We start from the raw sequence: 7531 nt of genomic DNA, 5'->3' as shown, positions 1-7531 counted from the left end.
AGAAGCCCCACACATTCTGAGCATGTGCGAGTCAGAGACTAGGTCATGACTGACTGACAGCCTTAAAGGTCACACAAGGGGCAGCTCTGGTTCTGTGGAATTTTCCGCTTATAGTCAAACCAACTTCCAGCATTGGCAGCGCCCATATTCAAAAAAATGTTTCCACATGCCCCCTTGCTGTCAATGCAGGAAATTTTCTTCAGAGTTCGTAATCACCTTCATTTTTGGTTTCCTCTTTTAAACTTAGATGAGTCAGTACAAGAGTATAAACAAAAACAGATAAATCTGACATCTGCTTTCTAACGCACTTTAACACACAACAAACTAATGTAATTATAATAACAATAATAAACAGGAATGATAATAAAGGTGTCAACAAATTTAGTACCCATGATGAAACATTCCACCCCAACCATTTAAAGATTTGGGATAACCATCCCTTTCTGAGCCTAGAGACGGCATTAACATCTTCCGCTGTCTTTCTGATTTTTACTATCTGTTGTTGGAGGGGGATAGACACATTTGGGATAGCAATACAGCACATTTCGCGGGATAGATTGAGATATTGACACAATCCCCCTTGCTGAATTAAAAGGGTATCTAATGCTAGTTTATTTTGCATTGTCATGCGAGATGTGGCTAGAGCTGTTGATCAATCAAATGAAACCCTGTCGCCGTTTCATTGGCCAGGAGTTCAACTTGCTCCGCTAATTCTGCTAGGGCTATCCGTGTTTTCCCAATCCCAAGACCCCATAGGGAGAGGCCTTCGAATGCCCAACTCAGTCCCTAGGCTATCTTTTCCCCTTGAGTGAGGGAACTCCAAACCGGTCAGGATGATCGGACAGTCCTATGTAAGATAGCTGGACTGGGAGGGTGAGCGGTGTTAGTGGATAATGGAGGCCAAATAGGACAGTACCTAGAAAACACTGAACCTTCGAAAGTATGGCGGGCAACCTCAACCGTAGCCGTCCATCATTACAGGCCCACGCTAGTCCCAGCGGGGCTGATGTGTACAATTCGGAACCAACTACCTTTAAACTGGAAAAGCTGGGCCGGGTAATTCCTATCTACATAACTACTTACTCCATGGCAAGCTGCACTAAGTACTGAGGCTCAAAGAACGGGATAGTAAAACCTCAGGTACTTATCTGTGGAGCTGACCTTCCACTTAATTATGGGTCTTGGTTCTCTTAGAGGAACGCGGATAACTGGGGCCACCTGCCCTGGTCCCGGGTAAGGAGGAAATGACACTATCCAGGATGGGTTTATAGACTTAGGGTTCCAATGGAGGGTATCATCTCCGTGGGATTCCTTCTCTCCCCCTGGGTTCATTCCCCATGGAACCTTTGAACAAGGTGTTTCCTTGGCTCTTAGTGCATATGAGTGTTCCTCTATAGGGGTCTGTTCACACCTATTTCCTCTGGAATCATAAAGATCGAAAATGGTTAAATTCTTCTTCCAGGCATAGTTCACTACCCTTTTTCCATTCTCTAGCGAATCTTGGGTGATATTTATGGATGATACCTTACTTCCCGAGATTCGATAAAACCATTCGGTAACATTATGGCGTATAACATAGGGAGTAAGAATCTGATCTGTGGACATGGGAACTTTTAGACATGCAGTCAATCCTTTTCCCGCTTCATCGTCCCCAGTAACATTAGCCCATAACGATAAAAGTCGAAGAACAGAACTGGATGAAACATCAAGTTCGGGAATCGCTGCAACAGTAACATATATACAAGATATATAGCAAAAGAGTCTAATTGTCCCAACGTTCCGTGATTTGGTAGTTTTTGTCGGATCAGCTGCTTGATTGAAGCATTCTATTTCTCCATGCCTTCGATTACTTCTGTCTTGGAAAATAAAACACAATGGGACAGAACGGGGTCTACAATACTATTATACACAGTTTTTACATCATGAACCTATTTTATCGACCTTTTTTTATAGCCCCTCGGGTCAACCAGTTGTGATGGACTATAATACTCTGTCCACTTTCCTCAAGTTTTGACCAAGTAAGTATTAGGGTACATTTCCAGTGTTTTGACCGCTCCTTTTAGAACTCTTGGATGTTTATTCTTTGGGTCCAGAAGCGTGACCCACACGAGTTCTGAGGACTGGAACTTAGCCTTCCAGGGATCGAGAGGTGCAACTTCTTTTATAGCCCAGAGTTCCTTTTCATTATTAAGATTGATAAGCACCTTGTGGTTATGTTTCGTCCATTCTTCATACGATCCATTTCCCTTGGTCCGCAGTGCCTCTTTATATAACCTGACAGCTCTCTCAACTACACTGTTCGACTGAGGATGATAAGGTATGTGATGGTGCCGGTGTATGTTATAGGATGTGGCAAATCTCTCCATCGCTGTAGAGGTGAATGGTGGTCCTCTGTCTGATTGAATAACATCTGGTATTTGGCAGATGGAAAATACATTCATCAGTGCAGATATCGCAGCCGTGGCATGTGTTTTTCATAACGGAATGACTGTAACTTGGTACGTTCCCAGATCCACCACTATCAGTCCTTTATTTGGAACGGTAGCTTCAGGTAATGGTCCCAAAAAGTCAATTTGCCACGTCTTCCCGGGATTAAATTTTGTTTTATCAAAGACATCTTTTGTATTTCCCGTAGGGTGGTACTTTTCTTTTGCGCATATTTCACACGCTTGGACTATCCTTTTCCAATCTTGCGAGTTGCCATACCCTGGTTTGCCTCTTACTACTCGGTTCCATTGCTCATGGCATGCTCGAGAACCTGGGTGGTTCCAATGCTCATGCAACCAGGTCAAGTATGGGTCTGTACATATGGGTTCATTGGCGAGTACTTGCTCTGTGCAATTCAGTTCTTGTAATATTTTATCTATAGTTTCATTTACAGGGTCAGTATCTATGGTATGTGATCGGGTGTGCTTCACTAATGGTGGTATCTCAAATTCACTTAATAGATCATAGATCTCTGTCCAAACGTGGAGATTCTCAGACGGTGAAGCTCGGCCGGTGACAATTTTATAGCTATACTGTGAATCTATAGCGAGGACCGGAATTGGAATGGTTCCATTGTAACATTTTAGACAATGTAGTAAGAGTTCTCTAAAACCTAACAGTTCATTTCGTTGAGCAGACTAGCTTCCAGAGTGGACGTGATTTATTTGACACGGTTTACAATAATATTTGTACCTCCCTCCACCTCATGTGGTACTGTCCGAGGCCATCCGAGTGGGCTCCGTAGTTCTGTATAGAATGATTTTTTCATCTTGTCTGACCAGTTCCAGAGGTGTTATGTCCACATGCTTCCAGTGGTGCCACTGGTACAGGTGATTTAGCACCAGGGTGCTCCAGGTGGACAGGTCCCCCTGGAAGCATGGATCCGGTTGGTCGTGGAGCAAGCGTGGGATTAAAGTAGCCTCTACCGCTTGCAACTTTCCATGCCCTGTGGATAACGGTTCAACTAACTGGGCAGCCATCAAAACCTTTCCGATAGTACCATACCGGTGTTGCGCTGAGTGGATTGTTCGATGCGTGGTATACACCAGATTCCCGCTAGAGTCTTTCACAGTGGAAAACAGGTGTTCTTCCGAGAATCCTACTGTTACTACTAAAGGAACTTGAGATTTATAGCACTCAACGATGTATTCTCAATGGTGTTAAGCAGCTTACCTAAAGCTCTTGTATCTTTTTCCGTCCACAGTGCTTTTTTTCTCGTTTTTTCTCTGATCTGTCATTGAACTCTTGATAGGACTGACAGATGTTCGGGTAGGATATAATGTCTTAGCCAGTTTAATTTTCCCAGGATGGACTGGAATTCGGTTTTATTCGTGGGTTTTTATTCTTCAAAAAGGTAGTAACATCCATCTTCCCGTGAGATACCCCGTACCGCTTTGCCCCTTTGAACACTGTTCCTAAAAATTTGATTTTAGATGTCGGTTCCAATTTTGACTTCTTCAAATTTACTGTCCATCCATCTTTGGTGAGGTGCTTTACGAGATCCTGGGTAACTCATAGGACTACTTCTTCCACTCAACCCATTATAGTCACATCGTCAATGTAACTCCATACTTCTACTTGTCTGCTATCTGGGTTATTGTGGCGGAATCTCTTGAGACTATAATTCATGGCAGAAGTAGCTAATGCGGGGGCGTTCTGATATCCTTGGGGACACGCGTTCCATTGGAACATCTTACTGGCTACACACATATTTAACACTCCATCATCGTCTTGAATGGGGATTGAAAAAAACATATCTTTTAAACCTAGGGTAGTACCTAGCCAATTCTCCGCCTGATATTCAGCCATCTCCCTCAGGCTCTGAATCAAATTGCATGGAGTAGGTTGTGCCAATTTGGTGCAACGTTTATTTACCTCTCGGTAGTCTACAACTAATCTGACCTCAGCTGGTTTTCCGGGCTTCGCTATACCCCACCCTGTACTTGTACTTGCATAGATGGCAATAATTGATCCTTGGTCTTCTAAGCGTTTTAATAGTTTCGTCAATGGTTCTCGAAGCTGAGTCCTCGTAGGGATAGGGTTATAACTCCATGATGAGGTGATCTTTAACTCAGGTTTATGCCTCCCGTGGCTTACAATAATATTTGTAGGCAATGCCTCTACCACTTGATGCTCTAAATTCAGAGTTCTTATCCCTGGCACTCCTAAAATATATATACTTCCTAGCACCGCATCCAGATCTTTTTGGTGTCCCTCCACCAAAAATTTCACCCGATTGGTTGTAGTGGCAGTGTTTAGGCCTTGTACTAGCATTATTCGATTCGTCTTGATGTGAGGGATCGTCGCTTTTATCACATTTACTTGTGCCCCTGTATCCAATAAAAATTTCGTGGGGACTATTCTATTTGGCTTTTCAGGATCCTGCACCTTAATAACCGAATACGGACGCGGGTCATCATTGAAAATTCTCAGGTGGTTTATGCTACATTGACACTCTCCCCTGAAACCAGTAATCCCCTTTCTTCCGTGGTATCTTCTCCTGATGCTTCCCCCTTCCGAAAAGACATTATCGCTTCCTGGTCCACCTTAAACTTTCCATGACTCATAGAATCTCGCATAATCATTTCAAAGGTTATATTGTCGTGATAGGGCAATTTTCCTCATTGTGGATCATCCTTTTTTGGGACTGGTAGGTATCGGGTTAGTTCAGGCTGTTGTGATTCGTTGTCTATTCTCCGTTTGCCTTTTCGTTCTATGAGGCTGTCGTCGGACTCCTGCCGACAGCGGTTACTGGTTTTTTGGCTTCTTTTCCTGAAAACCTAATGTTTTAGCTAGAACCTTTTGTCCTTCGTTCCCAAGTGCCCGCAGTTGTTCTTTTGAGAGGCCTGACCTCTCTAGCAAAAAGGCAAATATAGCCTTCTCCAGTGGTGTCCTTTGGAAAAATGGATAGCTTGATGAAGTTTTTGGGTTCTGAGGTGGTGAATTTTGCGGTTGTTGATTCTTCGTGGCTTGTGGTGGGTTTCTAGTCACTTTCGTCTGATATGCTTGATAATATGGTCTCTTATCAACTGATCGAAGATAAGGACTCTTAGGACTTCCGATGGGGTAGGCTTGTTGTATTTCGCGTCCCTCGTCTTAAGCAGGATATATGCTCTTTTGGGGTCTCAGGCTCATTGCCCCCTGGAGTTGATCCAGTAAGCCTAAGGTATGCATTACCGGTCCATTTATAGAAGGGCTTAGTAATAGTTGTGCAGTTATAGTTTGATGTCCCCCATAAATTTCCAATGCCGCTTCTATAACCTCTGCTAAACAGGGAACATCTCCCGGTGTGGTGGCATACCAGTGCGGCCATGCCCCTTGCACCTGATCTGGTGTAAGATTTAATGCTCTGAAGGTTGGATTCCAGAGAGCATAAGATGCCCCAATGACTGCATGAATTAATGTAGTGGCACTTGCTTTATTCACAACTCCTTCATGCCACACATGAAACTTCCTTTGTAGAGCTTCTACTGCAAGCGCGGGTAATGGTATGGGCCAGTAATAATTTGCTAATACTAGGATCGGATCCACCACTTTTGCTCAGCTCCACGCTGCATTTCTCACTAATTGTAATACTTTTTCTCTATTAGCTCACTTCCAGCCTTGGCTACTAGCCTCCCTAACCAGGCTATGGGGGTCTCTTCATTTCTAATAGTGGTCTCTCTTTTAAGTTCATTCATTTCTGAACGTGTCCTGGACCTCGTCGTGGTTGTCTGCTGTTGTCCTTGGGGTCCCATAACAAACTTTTGCACTGCTATTGGATAAGCAGATGTAATCTCTGGTTCACTGCTTGCTTGTGTGGTGATCTTTCGGGTATTGTTACTCTTGCTTGCAGTTACATTGCTTGTGGGTTCTTTTGTGCTAGCTACATTCCTGCCGTTGTTTTCACTTGTCCGGTTACTTGTTACCTCGATCGCATCCGTTTCCAGGTTTTCAGTTACATTGTTGGTTACTTGGCAACGCGTGTGGTTGCAGTTCTCCCGTATGTCCTCTGGGTGGCCCTGGCTGATGTACGGGGGCGGTGACGTGATTATAGCGGGCAGCGCTGTTGCTGGGGGTGGGTTCCAGACGGGCGGGGTCATAGGCGGTGTTTTGTTGGGAGGCGGGCTGCGTGTGGGCGGAGCTGGACGCCGTGGCGTCAGCCCAATTTTTTGCGCACCTGCCGCATGGTTGGCACCATGTTGTAATGGTCGCTCGGCCAAATTCTTATTCACGGCTCTGGTCATGGCCATGAGCTGGCCTCTTGTATCCGTGAGTTCTCTCTATAAAGCCACTTACTCTCTAAACAAGATATTTATTATACAGCCCTTTTTCCATTTTACGCCCGTCCATTTTATCTTCTTCGTGTTCTTCTCCTGGCTCTCCCGTAGCTGTACCCCTAGTTTGTGCCCCGTGGACCTGACCGTAAGGCTTGGGCAATTAAATTCATTGGGAGGAGTATCCTCACCCCCTTCTCTCATATACTGGATGCACCGAGCAAATTCTCGGTCTGGATGTGACTTCACTATGCCCGGAGTTTTCTTTTTTAGCAAGGTTATAGATCCAGTTTCTCCCTTTGGACGATAGGCAGCCCGAGGATCTTTTATAATACAGCCCAAAGCACCCGGGGTGAGCTGGACAGCTCGTTCTTCCCCGCCATCTCCCCGAAGGGACAAGTACCCGGTCATGGTCTCTCCTGCCAATTCACGGCTTGGTGGTAAGTGAGATGGTCCCACAAATCGCCCAGACTGCCGGTCTGGCTGACCTTATTGCTCCATGGGCAGTTCTTGATTGACTCAGTCTCCAAATCGCCTCCCGTGAATCCTGTTTGTGACGCCATGTCCCGGGGGGATGAACCAAACCCCAGTGTCACAGTGGGCCGGGGTGGCAGTTGAACAGGGAAACAGGGCAGGTTTTCTGGCGAGGAGAACTGAGATTCGTGAATCATTCCTTCCTTAAAGTAACCAGGTTTTATTAACTTACGCTTTGAGGCGTAGGATGTGATGAATCTTCGGTTACAGTTTAGTCGAACACAAACACGACAAAAGGGGTCTGTTGGCCCACA

Source organism: Crocodylus porosus, unplaced genomic scaffold, assembly GCF_001723895.1.
Source record: "Crocodylus porosus isolate Cpor-Errol unplaced genomic scaffold, CroPor_comp1, whole genome shotgun sequence".
In the NCBI taxonomy this organism is placed as follows: Eukaryota; Metazoa; Chordata; order Crocodylia; family Crocodylidae; genus Crocodylus; species Crocodylus porosus.
Note: the sequence above shows the minus strand (reverse complement) of the source record.